Below are 15323 nucleotides of genomic sequence, written 5' to 3' on the forward strand. Positions count from 1 at the left end.
AGGGCTTTCGAAACACAGTCGCTGGTGGGCGAAGTGGAGGTAAACACCCTTAGATGTGTTTCAGGCTATCGTGCCTATTCATTTTCATCGTTATATAAAAATCAATTCAGTTTTAGGAGAGTATACTGGGTAAAAAAAAAAATCCATCTTTTAAAAAGGAAGATTAAAACATTTAATTTAGAAAGACTTCTTTTGAAATATTTCCACTGGATAGTTTAAATAAAAACTGAAATTTGGAGAGAAGACAAGATGGCGGAGGAGTAGGGGGACACGCTCGCCCTCTCCCACAAACACAACAAAAAAAGCACATCTACAGAATAAATGACTTGCACAGAACAGCAACCAATCGCTGGCAGAGGAACATAAACTCCAATAACGGCAAGAAGTTCGTGACATTACTGGGCAGAACGGGAGAAAAGAGGAGAGTGAGAGAAGGTGAATCCGAGCGGGACGGGCGCTCCTGAAAGGGAACTGTGGAGGAGAAAGGGATCTCGCACCCTGGAAAGTCACCTACACAAGGGAAAGATCAAACAAATCGGAGGAATCTCCAGATGCAGAGAAGAGTGTAGCAGTAAGTTGGAGTACGGAAAAGCTGATCAAGAACTGAACGGACCATCTGAACTACAGGCACAGTCACCAAAAATTGAGACACCTGGGTGGGGGCTGGGCACCGAGACCTCGCCTCTGAAGGTTAGTCTCCGAGAACGGGCTGGGGGGCGGTGCGGAGCAGAAACGGCTTGGGAGGTCTAGAAACCATTTGACAGGGCAGAGACTGCCTGGGAGACTAGAAAACAAAGCTGTCGCAGAGGAAGGGAGCAATACTCTAGGGGCGGGGAAGTGGAAAGCCGCCTCAGAGGGAACCTGGGAGAAGAGCCTGGTCTGCGCCCGTGCTGGGGAGGGGAGAGAAGAAGGGGTGGGTCCACATAGAATACCCCCCACACCACAGCAAGCTTACAGGCCCGCTAGCTAGCTGAAAGCTGTGCTTCCCAGTGCATCCCCTCCCCCAACGCCCGCCACCCCTACGCTCTCGCCGAACCTGGGGCTGCCTGCCATCCAGGAGGGCTAGCCTCAACAATTGCCTGAACCCTACCACTACAGGGCTGTCCCTGCACAGACCTGCTTGCCCTTTGGAGGGGCTACACTTCCGCAGAGCAGCACCAAACACCACCAGCCCCCAAGAAAAGGCCTGCAGCCCAGAAAAGCTAGAACAAGTCTAGCCAAGCCGTGAATAGATCTGCCTAATTCTCGGACGATTTTTCTGAGTCAGGCTGCCCCGGGGAGGAGCCTCTTGGGTTTCCATCGGCCCTGCTACCTGCCCAAGCCCCCAGGGGGTCCCTAGTGGATCAGCTGCATAGGACTGCCAGCTCCAGGTAGGACCCCCTGCAGCCCAGAAAAGCTGCAACAAGCTTGGCCGAGCCGGGAAAAGATCTCAGACGGTCTTTCTGAGTCGGGCTGCCCTGGGGAGGAGCCTCTTGGGTTTCCAGCGGCCCTGCTACCCTCCCAAGCCCCCAAGGGGTGCCCCACTTCCGCGGAATAGCTGCTCAGCACCACCAGCCCCCTGGAAGAGCCCCTGCAGCCCAGAAAAGCTGCAACAAGATTGGCCAGACTGTGAAAAGATCCACCTACATTCTCAGGCCATCCTTCTGAGTTGGGCTGCCCTAGAGAAGAGCCTCTTAGGTTCTCAGTGACCCAGATAGCTGCTCCAGCCCCCAGGAGGTTCTGCACTCCTGAGGAACAGCTGCCCAACACCGCCAACCCCCTGCAAGAACCCCACAGCCTAAAAACATCAGAGCAAGCTCTGCATGACCAAGTGAAATCTGCTACCATCGTGGTGTGGACCTCCCAGTCCTGTCTGACCTCAGGAAGTCCTCCTTTGCTTCAAAGAAACACTGTTAGCCCCATCAACACTCCAGAAAAGCCACACTGCCTCAAAAAAGATTGACCAACAACACCAGCCCTCAGGAAATATTCCACGGCAGTGACAAGGCAAACACTGCCCGATCACGGAGAGTACAACTCCCTCAGGAGAAAGAAAACAACAAGCAAGATGAAGAAGCTGAGAAACCACTCCCAGTCAAACCAACAGGAGAACTCACCTAAAACAGTCAACAATGAAACAGATCTCTGCAGTCAGACAGACCTAGAATTCAAAAGAGAAATACTGAAAATACTGAAGGAATTAAGAGAAGATATGAACAGTAATGCAGATACCCTCAGAAAGGAACTAGAAAATATAAGGAGGAGCCAAGAAAAACTAGAACATTCATTTGCAGAGATGCAAACTGAACTAGGGGCAGTAAAAACCAGAATGAATAATGCAGAAGAACGAATCAGTGATATGGAAGATAGAATAATGGAAATCACTCAATCGGGTCAACAGACAGAAAACCGACTCAAAAAACTGGAAAGCAATATAAGAGACCTATGGGATAATATAAAGCAGGCCAATCTACACATAATAGGAATTCCAGAAGGAGTAGAAAAAGATAAGGGGATGGAAAACATATTTGAAGAAATTATCAATGGAAACTTCCCAAATCTAAAGGATACTGGATTCAAGATACAAGAAGCACAGAGGGCCCCAAACAAACTGAACCCAAACAGACCCACACCAAGACACATCATAATAAAAATGGCAAAAGTAAGTGATAAAGAGAGGATCCTAAAGGCAGCAAGAGAAAAACAGAATGTTACCTACAAGGGAACCCCCATAAGAATATCAGCTGATTTCTCTACAGAAACACTACAGGCCAGGAGGGAATGGCAAGAGATATTTAAAGTGCTAAAAGGAAAAAAAATATGCAACCTAGAATGCTCTATCCAGCAAGAATATCATTTAAAATAGAAGGGGAAATAAAAATTTTTTCCAACAAACAAAAACTTAAAGAATTCAGCAACACAAAGTCCAGGTTAAAGGAAATATTGAAAGGGCTTCTCTAAACCAAAAAGAACGGAAGGAAGGGGAAGAAAAAAGAAAAGAAAAAAAAAAAAGAAGAAGAGGAAGAACTAGGGCTGAGGAAACCGAAATCAGAGAGCAGTCACTCAAATAAGCCAGCATACAGATTTAATCATGAACATGCTTCAAACAAAATAAAATTAAAAAGAAAAAATAAAAAAGAGTCAAAAAACCCATAAAATGTGGGCAAGGGATGTTAGGAAATAAATAACCCTTTTTGTTTGTTTGTTTGTATGTTTCTCATCTTAATTTTAATATAGTAATGAAGTGTTTGAACCTACAGGACCAACAGGGTAAAATACACAATTATGGGAAGGGGTTAGCATACTTAAAAAACAGGGCAACCACAAGCCAAAAGCAAATATTGCATTTGCAAAAAATGAAAAAAAAATACACTCAAGCAGATAATAACAGGAGACCATCCAACCAAAAAAAAAAAAAAAAAAAAAGAAAGGAAGAATGGAGAACCATAGAATCAACTGGAACATGAGGTTCAAATGGCAATAAATAATCATCTATCAATTATCACCTTAAATGTCAATGGACTGAATGCCCCAATCAAAAGACACAGAGTGGCTGAGTGGATAAAAAGGCAAAAACCTTCAATATGCTGCCTACAAGAAACTCACCTTAGGACAAAAGATACATATAGATTGAAAGTGAAAGGGTGGGGAAAAATATTTCACGCCAATAGACATGACAGAAAAGCAGGAGTCGCAACGCTCATATCAGACAAAATAGACTTTAAAACAAAAGACATAAAGAAAGACAAAGAAGGACACTACTTAATGACTAAGGGATCCATCCAAGGAGAGGATGTTACTATCGTCAACATATATGCCCCAAATATAGGAGCACCCAGATACATACAACAAATATTAACAGACATAAAGGGAGATATTGATGAGAATACAATCATAGTAGGAGACCTAAATACCCCCCTCACATCAATGGACAGATCCTCTAGACAGAAAACCAATAAAGCAACAGAGATCCTAAAGGAAACAATAGAAAAGTTAGACTTGATATCTTCAGGACACTACATCCAAAAATATCAGAATACACATTCTGCTCAAATGCTCATGGAGCATTCTCAAGAATCGACCACATATTGGGACACAAAGCTAATCTCAATAAATTTAGGAACGTAGAAATTATCTCAAGTATCTTCTCTGACCACAATGCCATGAAATTAGAAACCAACCATGGGAAAAGGAAAGAGAAAAAACCTACTACATGGAGACTAAACAACATGCTACTAAAAAACCAATGGGTCAATGAGGAAATCAAGAAGGAAATTAAAAAATACCTTGAAACAAATGATAATGAAGACACAACCTCTCAAAATCTATGGGATGCTGCGAAAGCAGGGCTCAGAGGGAAATTTATAGCAATCCAGGCCTTTCTCAAAAAAGAAGAAAGATCCCAAATTGACAACTTAACCCTCCACCTAAACGAACTAGAAAAAGAAGAACAAAAAAGTCCTAAAGTCAGCAGAAGGAAGGAAATTATAAAGATCAAAGAAGAAATTAATAAAATAGAGACTCAAAAAACAATAGAGAAAATTAATAAAACCAAGAGCTGGTTCTTTGAAAAGGTGAACAAAATTGACAAACCCCTGGCCAGACTCACTAAAAAGAGGAGAGAAAGAACCCAAATAACCAAAATTATAAATGAAAAAGGAGAAATCACAATGGATACAGCAGAAATACAAAAAACCATAAGAGAATACTATGAACAACTATACGGCAACAAGTTTGAAAATCTGGAAGAAATGGACAATTTTCTAGAATCTTACAGCCTGCCAAAACTGAATCAAGCAGAAACAGACCAACTGAACAGACCCATCACTAGAAATGAAATTGAAGAGGTCATAAAATCACTCCCTACAAATAAAAGTCCAGGACCAGATGGCTTCACAGGTGAATTCTATCAAACACATAAAGAGGAATTGGTGCTCATCCTCCTCAAACTCTTTCAAAAGGTTGAAGAAGAAGGAATACTCCCAAAGACATTCTATGAGGCCACCATCACCCTCATTCCAAAACCAGGCAGAGATACCACCAAAAAAGAAAACTATCAGCCAATACCATTGATGAATATAGATGCAAAAATTCTCAACAAAATCTTAGCCAACCGAATCCAACAACATACCAAAAAAATTATACACCATGACCAGGTTGGGTTCATCCCAGGTTCACAAGGATGGTTCAACATATGCAAATCAATCAGCATCATATACCACATTAACAAAAAAAAGTCAAAAATCATATGATCATCTCAATAGACGCAGAAAAAGCATTTGACAAAGTCCAACATCCATTCATGATCAAGACCCTCGCCAAAGTGGGTATAGAGGGAACATTCCTGAATATAATCAAAGCCCTTTATGATAAACCCACAGCAAATATAATACTCCATGGGGAAAAATTGAAAGCCTTCTCACTCAAATCTGGAACAGGACAGGGATGCCCACTCTCACCACTGCTCTTCAACATAGTTTTGGAAGTCCTAGCCACAGCAATCAGACAAACAAAAGAAATAAAAGGTATCCATATAGGAAGAGAAGAGATAAAACTGTCACTGTATGCAGATGACATGATACTATACACAGAAAACCCTAAGGACTCAACCCAAAAACTACTTGAACTGATTAATAAATTCAGCAAAGTAGCAGGATATAAGATTAACATTCAGAAGTCAGTTGCATTTCTGTATACCAGCAATGAAACGTTAGAAAAGGATTACAAAAATACAATACCTTTTAAAATTGCACCTCACAAAATTAAATACCTCGGAATACACCTGACCAAGGAGGTAAAGGACCTATATGCCGAGAACTATAAAACTTTAATCAAAGAAATCAAAGAAGATGTAAAGAAATGGAAAGATATTCCATGTTCCTGGATTGGAAAAATCAATATCGTAAAAATGGCCATATTACCCAAAGCAATCTACAGATTCAGTGCAATCCCTATCAAATTACCCAGGACATTCTTCACAGAACTAGAACAAACAATCCAAACATTTATATGGAACCACAAAAGACCCAGAATCGCCAAAGCAATCCTGAGGAACAAAAACCAAGCAGGAGGCATAACTCTCCCAGACTTCAAGAAATACTACAAAGCCACAGTCATCAAAACAGTATGGTACTGGTATCAAAACAGACAGACAGACCAATGGAACAGAATAGAGAACCCGGAAATAAATCCTGACACCTATGGTCAATTAATCTTTGACAAGGGAGGCAAGAACATAAAATGGGAAAAGGAAAGTCTATTCAGCAAGCATTGCTGGGAAACCTGGACAGCTGCATGCAAAGCAATGAAACTAGAACACACCCTCACACCATGCACAAAAATAAACTCCAAAAGGCTGAAAGACTTAAATATACGACAGGACACCATCAAACTCCTAGAAGAAAACATAGGCAAAACACTCTCTGACATCAACATCATGAATATTTTCTCAGGTCAGTCTCCCAAAGCAATAGAAATTAGAGCAAAAATAAACCCATGGGACCTCATCAAACTGAAAAGCTTTTGCAGAGCAAAGGAAACCCAAAAGAAAACAAAAAGACAACTTACAGAATGGGAGAAAATAGTTTCAAATGATGCAACTGACAAGGGCTTAATCTCTAGAATATATAAACAACTTATACAACCCAACAGCAAAAAAACCAACCAATCAATGGAAAAATGGGCAAAAGACCTGAATAGACATTTCTCCAAAGAAGATATACAAATGGCCAACAAACACATGAAAAAATGCTCAACATCGCTGGTTATAAGAGAAATGAAAATCAAAATTACCATGAGATATCACCTCACACCAGTCAGAATGGCCATCATTAATAAGTCCACAAATAACAAGTGCTGGAGGGGCTGTGGAGAAATGGGAACCCTCCTGCACTGTTGGTGGGAATGTAAACTGGTACAGCCACTATGGAGAACAGTTTGGAGATACCTTAGAAATCTATACATAGAACGTCCATATGACCCCGCAATCCCAGTCTTGGGCATCTATCCGGACAAAACTCTACTCAAAAGAGACACATGCACCCGCATGTTCATTGCAGCACTATTCACAATAGCCAGGACATGGAAACAACCCAAATGTCCATCGACAGATGATTGGATTCGGAAGAGTTGGTATATATACACGATGGAATACTACTCAGCCATAAAAAAGAATGACATAATGCCATTTGCAGCAACATGGATGGAACTAGAGAATCTCATACTGAGTGAAATGAGCCAGAAAGACAAAGGCAAATACCATATGATATCACTTATAACTGGAATCTAATATCCAGCACAAATGAACATCTCCTCAGAAAAGAAAATCATGGACTTGGAGAAAAGACTTGTGGCTGCCTGATGGGAGGGGGAGGGAGTGGGAGGGATCGGGAGCTTGGGCTTATCAGACACAACTTAGAATAGATTTTCAAGGAGATCCTGCTGAATAGCATTGAGAACTTTGTCTAGATACTCATGTTGCAACAGAAGAAAGGGTGGGGGAAAAATGTAATTGTAATGTATACATTTAAGGATAACCTGACCCCCTTGCTGTACAGTGGAAAAAAAAAATACTGAAATTTTGATGCCTAAAGGACGAGCTTCCAAGGGCTTCCCAGGGAGTGAGGTATGGTGAGCATAGACTGGAGAGTCAGGGAGCTTGGGTGTGAGACAGAAGTGTCTCATTTTCCTCATCTGTCAAATGGGTTGCATGTGCCTATGTACAATGGGGCTGTAATGAGCATTAAATTAAGTGATAGATACTAAATACCTGGTACAGAGTTGAAACTGTAGCATTTGGTGGTTGCATTAGTGAAATTGTAAATCACCGTTAAAGGGAAGTAAATGATGCAGTTTGTATTTCTTTTATGCATGATGATGTGTGAGTATTCAAAGGGTGCTGGAAACTGCTAGCTATGAATCTGACTGCACTCCTGCCCCGTCCAATTTTAAGGCTACAAACTGCAGGAGCCCCAGGTCAGCAGAGGCTCAATACTCCCTTGGCAGAGCTGATTTGCTATGGTAACTTGCATTGGCTCTCAGCTCTTCTGAAAGATGCATGTCTGAGCAACTTAAGGAAAGGAAGGCATTAACATAGCAGTTGTTAAATACAGTTTTTCAGAGGGAACCCTCCTACACTGTTGGTGAGAACCTAGGCTGGTGAAGCCACTCTGGAGAACAGTTTGGAGATTCCTTAAAAAACTAAATATAGAAGTACCATATGGTCCAGCAATCCCACTCCTGGGCATCTATTTGGAGAAAAGCATAACTCAAAATGATATAGGCACCCCAGTGTTCACTGCAGCACTATTTACAATAGGCAAGACATGGAAGCAACCTAAATGGCCATCAACAGAGGAATGGATAAAGAAGTTGGGGTGCATATATACAATTGAATATTGCTCAGCCATAAAAAAAAAATCATGAAACAATGCTGTTTGTAGCAACATGGATGGACCTAGAGATTATCACACTAAGTCAGAGAGAGAAAGACAAATACCATATGAAATCACTAATATGTGGAATCTAATAAAAAAATGATGTAACAGAACTTATAAAACAGAAACAGTCTGAAAAATTTCAAAACCAAATCTATGTTTACCAAAGGGGAAACATTGTATGTGAGGGATAAATTAGGGGTTGAGATTGATGTTTAAACACTACCATGTAGTAGACGGGTAACAATGACCTACTGCACAGCACAGGGAAAATAGATGGGTAACAATGACCTACTGTATAGCACAGGGAAATCTATGCAAAACTGTATAATAACCTATATGGGAAGAGAATCTGAAAAGGAATGGATATGTGTATATGTATAACTGATTTACTGTGCTGTATGCTTGAAATTAACACAACTTTGTCAGTCAACTATATCCCAATAAAATAAAAAAATACAGTTTTTCATTTTTTAAAAATAGGCATTTCAACTAAAGCATTGTAATGCACTATGGTGGAAATGCAGAAGTATCAAAATGATTGTTCCTTTTTATTAGGCATAATAAGTTCATGTATAACTTAATATATTTTATGAATTTTCCAATATTTAACTGTTTCGGGTTTTTGTTTGTTTTGACATGCCTGTGTCTTTAGGAAGTTCCCAGGTCAGGGATTGAACCTGAGCCACAGCAGTGACAACACTGGATCCTTAATCTGCTGAACCACCAGGGAACTCTAGTATTCAACTGTATTTTTTTTTCTGCTTTTTAGGGCAGCACCTGTGGCATATGGAGGTTCCCAGGCCAGAGGTCAAATTGGAGGTGCAGGTGCCGGCCAACACCACAGCCACAGCAACATGGGATCCGAGCTGAGTCTGTGATCTACACCACAGCTCACGGCGACACTGGATCCTTAACCCACTGAGTGAGGCCAGGAATCAAACCCAAATCCCCATGGGTCCTAGTTGGGTTTTTTAACCACTGAGCCATGAAGGGAACTCAACTGTTTTTGATGTACAAAAATGACAAGAACATATGGTTCATTCTAATTGTTACTAAAGCAAAAGTAACTGAATTGAGTGTCTGCCTCATTTCATTTGTAAAAACACAAGGAATAAAAGGTTGCAGAGAGGGGCATAGTTTCTATGCTGTATTTGTGCAATGGTTTGTCAATGGAAAACCACATAGAGAGTCCTGTCCTGCACAGAAGGACACCCAGTGTCAGGGGCATTTGGTGACCTCATCACTAGCTTCTTGTGCAGGAGGTTTTCCCCCTCCAGGAGGGACTGCAATCTGAGCCCTGGGTAATTCTGCAGCTTCAGAAAAGATTTGTTTATGGGTCAGAACGAAGATGGTGTGTGGTTCCAGACAGAATGGGATCCTGGCTGGGCTTTCTATATATTTTTTTTCTTTTATGCCCTCCCTATTTCTTGTGGCATATGGAGTTCCCTGACCAGGAATCAGGTCTGAGCTGCACTGTGACCTATGCTACAGCTGCAGCAATGTGTTGGTTGGGGATGGAACCTGTGTCCTGGAGCTGCTGAGACGCTGCTGAGCCTATTGGGCTACAGTGGGAAGTCCGTGTACTTCCTTTATTTCCAACTTTTTGACTTTTCTGGGCCCTAAGAACTCTATCTGATTCTTGGAAACTCAGTAAATTAATGAGACTTTTATTGAATGTTATAAAAGGAGCTGAGCTACCCACTTAAAGATGATAAAAACTGCTTTTTCTCAAAGAAGCCCTTGATTTTATTTAGACTTTAAAGATTTTCTTTTGGAAACGTTAGGATTCCTTGATGAATTCACTAACAGGAGATTCTGGTGTCATAATAGTAGCAATGAACAAAGTAAGGTTTTAATGATATCTTCAGTGGCTATTAAGCCTCTTGGTTCATCAGACAATGAAGATTTGCACCTTTCTACTTTAAGAAACCATTTCATCTCAACAGAGTCTCCTATCTCCACTGACTAAGTATAGGAATTCAGAATCATTAGCTAAATTAATTGTTTCATGGGGTTAGGCTTTAGAATGTTATAAACTATAATAGAATTACTGAGTTGAGAGCAATTAATTGGATGTACTTTGAATATATCCTATCTAAGTGTTGTACCTGTCATTCTTAATGGCCATTTAAAAATGACCAAAAGAAAACTGTTGTTGAATCTTAGTGCTGTGAAAATAAACCATCTAGAACCATTTAAAAATGCCTGGTGTCTGTATAGTGCATACCATCTCAGAATCTGAAAAGTCATTTTGGATGCTGACATTTAAATATTGTCCCATTGGTTTATTTTTGCTTTTATTTCTGTTGCTTTGGGAGACTGACCTGAGAAAACATTTGTAAGGCTGATTTCAGAGAATGTTTTGCCTATGTTCTCTTCCAGGAGTTGGATAGTGTCTTGTCTTTTATTTAAGTCTTTCAGCCATTTGGAGTTTATTTTCATGCATGGTGTGAGGGTGTGTTCTAATTTCATTGATTTGCATGCAGCTGTCCAGGTTTCCCAGCAATACTTGCTGAAAAGACTGTCTTTTTCCCATTTTATGTTTTCGCCTCCTTTGTCAAAGATTAATTGACCATAGGTGTCTGGGTTTATTTCTGGGTTCTCTCTTCTGTCCCATTGATCTGTCTGTTTTGGTACCAGTACCACACTGTCTTGATGACTGTAGCTTTGTAATAGTGCCTGAAGTCTGGGAGAGTTATGTCTCCTGCTTGGTTTTTTGTTCCTCAGAATTGCTTTGGCAATCCGGGTCTTTTGTGGTTCCATATAAATGTTTGGATTGTTTGTTCTAGTTCTGTGAAAATGTCCTGGGTAATTTGATAGGGATTACATTGAATCTATAGATTGCTTTGGGTAGTATGGCCATTTTTACAATATTAATTTTTCCAACCCAGGAGCATGGAATATCTTTCCATTTCTTTACATCTTCTTTAATTTTCTTGATGAATGTTTTATAGTTTTGGCATATAAGTCCTTTGCCTCCTTGGTCAGGTGTAGCCGCAGGTATTTGATTTTTTGTGGTGCAATTTTAAAAGGTATTGTATTTTTGTATTCCTTTTCTAATATTTCTTTGTTAGTATACAGGAATGCAACTGATTTCTGAATGTTAATCTTACATCCTGCTACTTTGCTGAATTTGTTGATCAGTTCAAGCAGTTTTGGGGTTGCGTCCTTAGGGTTTGCTATATATAGTATCATGTCATCTGAGTACAGTGACAGTTTTACTTCTCTTCCAATTTTGATGGTTTTAATTTCTTTTGTTTGTCTGATTGCTATGGCTAGGACTTCCAATACTATGTTGAATAACAGTGGTGAGAGTGGGCCTCCTTGTCTTGTCCCAGATTTTAGTGGGAAGGCTTTCAGCTTTTCTCCATGGAGTATTATATTTGCTGTGGGTTTGTCATAAATGGCTTTTATTATGTTAAGGAATGTCCCCTCTATACCCACTTTGGTAAGAGTTTTTATCATGAATGGATGTTGGACTTTGTCAAATGCTTTTTCTGCATTTATGGAAATAACCATGTGGTTTTTGACTTTTCTTTTGTTAATGTGGTATATGATGTTGATTGAGTTACGTATGTTGAACCATCCCCGTGAACCTGGGATGAATCCCACCTGGTTGTAGTGTACGATCTTTTTGTTTTTGCACAGCAAAGGAAACCAGAAAGAAACCAAAAAGACAACTTAAAGAATGGGAGAAAATAGTTTCAAATGATGGAATTGACAAGGGCTTAATCTTTGGAATATACAAACAACTTATACAACTCAACAGCAAAAAAGCCAACAACCCAATGGAAAAATGGGCAAAAGACCTGAATAGACATTTTTCCAAGGAAGATGAACAGATAGCCAACAAGCACATGAAAAAATGTTCAACATCACTGATTACAGTGAGATACCACCTCACATCAGTCAGAATGGCCATCATTAATAAGTCCACAAATAACAAATGCTGGAGAGGGTGTGGAGAAAAGGGAACCCTCCTGCACTGTTGGTGGGAATGTAAGCTGGTACAACCACTATGGAGGTACCTTAGAAATCTATACATAGAACTACCATATGACCCAGCAATCGCACTCTTGGGCATATATCCAGACAAAACTTTCCTTAAAAAAGACACATGCACCCACATGTTAATTGCAGCACTATTCACAGTAGCCAAGACACAGAAAGAACCCAAATATCCATTGACAGACAATTGGATTAGGAAGATGTGGTAGATATACACAATGGAATACTACTCAGCCATCAAAAAGAACAAAATAATGCCATTTGCAGCAACATGGATGGAACTAGAGACTCTCATACTGAGTGAAGTAAGTCAGAAAGAGAAAGACAAATACCATATGATATCACTTATATCTAGAATCTAATATACAGCACAAATGAACCTTCCCACAGGAAAAGAAAATCAAGGACTTGGAGAATAGACTTGTGGTTGCCAAGGGGGAGGGGGAGGGAGTGGGATGGATTGGGAGCTTGGGGTTAATAGATGCAAACTATTGCCTTTGGAATGGATAAGCAATGAGATTCTTCTGTGTAGCACTGGGAACTCTGTCTAGTAACTTATGATGGAGCATGATAATGTGAGAAAATAAAATGTGTACATGTATGTGTAACTGGGTCACTTGTATGTATAACTGGGTCACCATGCTGTACAGTAGAAAAAAAATCGTATTGGGGAAATAATTTAAAAAATAAAATAAAATTAAAATAATAAATATTATCTCAGAGCTAAGTAACTTGAAAGGAGAAAGTGTTGAATCCTTTTTTTATGTTTTTTAAGCCCATAAGTCATAGATTAAGGAGAAGCATGCATTTTTCTCATGTTTGGCTGTGTTAGACTAGGAGCTGAAAAGTCAGATTGTCACCAGAGCACAGAGGACTCAGATGAGCAGAGGTCCCTCAGCATCAGGAAGAGGGCAGGCTGAGAAACGGGGGGCCCTTGGGGGAAAATAGCCTTTCAAAGGGATCACGCTAGCTACCCTGCTTGTGGTCCTATGGGAATGTGGTTCCAGTAAACCAGAGACTGTGGTTTTATTAAACAATACAGATGCGTGGAATGTTACATGAAATAATCACACATTGAAAGGGAGGTACATAATTCAAATTCTCAGCCATGTGGGTTGAGGAAAACATATCTCTGCTGTCGGAAAACAGCCTCTAGGTTAGATTCTTAGATCTTCTGTAGGTACATACACGCTATTAAAAATGAAGGGTGCCGGAGTTCCCATCATGGCTCAGTAGTAACAAACCCGACTAGTATCCATGAGGACTTGGGTTTGAACCCTGGTCTCACTCAGTGGGTTAAGGATCTGGCATTGCTATGAGCTGTAGTGTAGGTCACAACATGGCTCAGATCCCAAGTTGGTGTGGCTGTTGTGTAGGTTGCAACTGCAACTCTGATTCAGCCTCTAGCCCTGAACTTCCATATGCTGCAGGTGCAGCCCTAAAAAGCAAAAGCAAAAAAATTAAAAGAAAAAAAAAGAAAAGAAAGAAAAAAGAAGGATGTTGACATGTTGACATGCTGACCTTCTAATAATGTTTATGATCAACCAAAGGAAACATTTTTAAAAAGAAACGAGTGTTTCCTTAATCAGCAGATAGGAGTGACCACCAGGTGGCTGCAACATATTTATTATAAAGAAGATTAAAAAGATAGATGCATTTGCTGCCTTTCTTTAGTTTATAAACAGTTTGGTTGAGGGGAAAAAAAAAGATCTCTTGAGATAGGACTGTGACTTATCGGGGGCTAAAATACTGAGAAAGGATCAACGTTTTCTATCAGGGTGATTTTGGAAAAGCTGTAGGTAGAAGAAAACTTTCCAAGATCCATGTGCTGTTTCTGATACAAAAATGGGGGAGGGGTAGGTAATGTGAAGAAGAGAACATTTGATATTTTATTATCCTAGCCTGTTGTTCTCAAATTGAAATATTATGTTTGACAAAGTTGAAATGAAAATTTTATAGAGATGTAGGTTGAAAACAAATGGAGAAACGTAAAGATATTATGAAATACTTGGTGCTTCCCTGAGGGGTTAGAAGAGAAATTTACAGAATCATAGAGCAGGCTGGTTCATTCAGCTGCTCCAGACAGCACACAACACCCTTCAGTAGATAAAGCAAGTGGCAAGGAGTGAGGGTCCACTTCTATTTCTGGTTTCTTTTGCTTTGGAACCTGGAGGCACAGAGAGTCACCTTTTTGCACTCAGTTCACCCGGCAGGTTAACAATCCAGAACTCAAAGGCATTTTGTGCACCGATTTTGACATCTATAAACCACTGGCAGATTTTTAAAATCAAGGCTACCACCAAGCAGGGACATCGATTCTCCCTGTCTGTAATTTATAGAATTCATGAAGAATTGCAATGGCCAGCCACCATCCGGGTGCCTACTGGCATAGTCTTGTTTGTTTTATATCTCTGCTTATCCTGGAATTCATCATGTTTACTTCTAAGCCCTGTTCTTTGTATGCACTTTAGCATTGTATGAAATTTAAATGACAAAGCAGCTCTAGGCAGATTCATGTTTAAGTTGTGGCCTCCACACTCTCCTTTGCAAATTGAGGCCTCAGTATATGTAAGGCTGCCCTTAGGCAAAGAGATGAGTAAACTACATGCTAAAATCCAGGGTCCTACCTATTGTTAGTGAATTCCACAAAGCTCATTTTCTTCATCTATAGCCTTACAAACTATCCTTTGCCATCCCTGAGCTAGATGCTCACATTATACCTTTGCTCTTTAGAAAAATATAGCATAAATGAGTCATTTGAGGATTAAGTTTATATGTATTTACCTCTTTCACAGCTTGATGCCCAATATGGAAAATCATGCTTTTTCTTTCTGTCTACTCTAATTATACATAGGCCATCAAAGGAAATCCCCCAATAAAGGCAAACACAACAAGAGT

The 15323-nt window shown here is 40.2% G+C and overlaps 1 protein-coding gene across 50 annotated transcripts in view; it reads right to left on the bottom strand.

Moving 5' to 3' along the window:
- Positions 1–15323, bottom strand: part of MARCHF1 (membrane associated ring-CH-type finger 1) — an 836078-nt gene that overhangs the window by 43342 nt on the left and 777413 nt on the right. The gene's annotated exons all lie outside the window — the stretch shown is intronic.

This window comes from Sus scrofa, chromosome 8, assembly GCF_054392235.1.
Source record: "Sus scrofa isolate SSC_HxYL_T2T_F1_AM1 chromosome 8, Sscrofa_HxYL_maternal_Yorkshire_Landrace_v2.0, whole genome shotgun sequence".
Classification (NCBI taxonomy): domain Eukaryota; kingdom Metazoa; phylum Chordata; class Mammalia; order Artiodactyla; family Suidae; genus Sus; species Sus scrofa.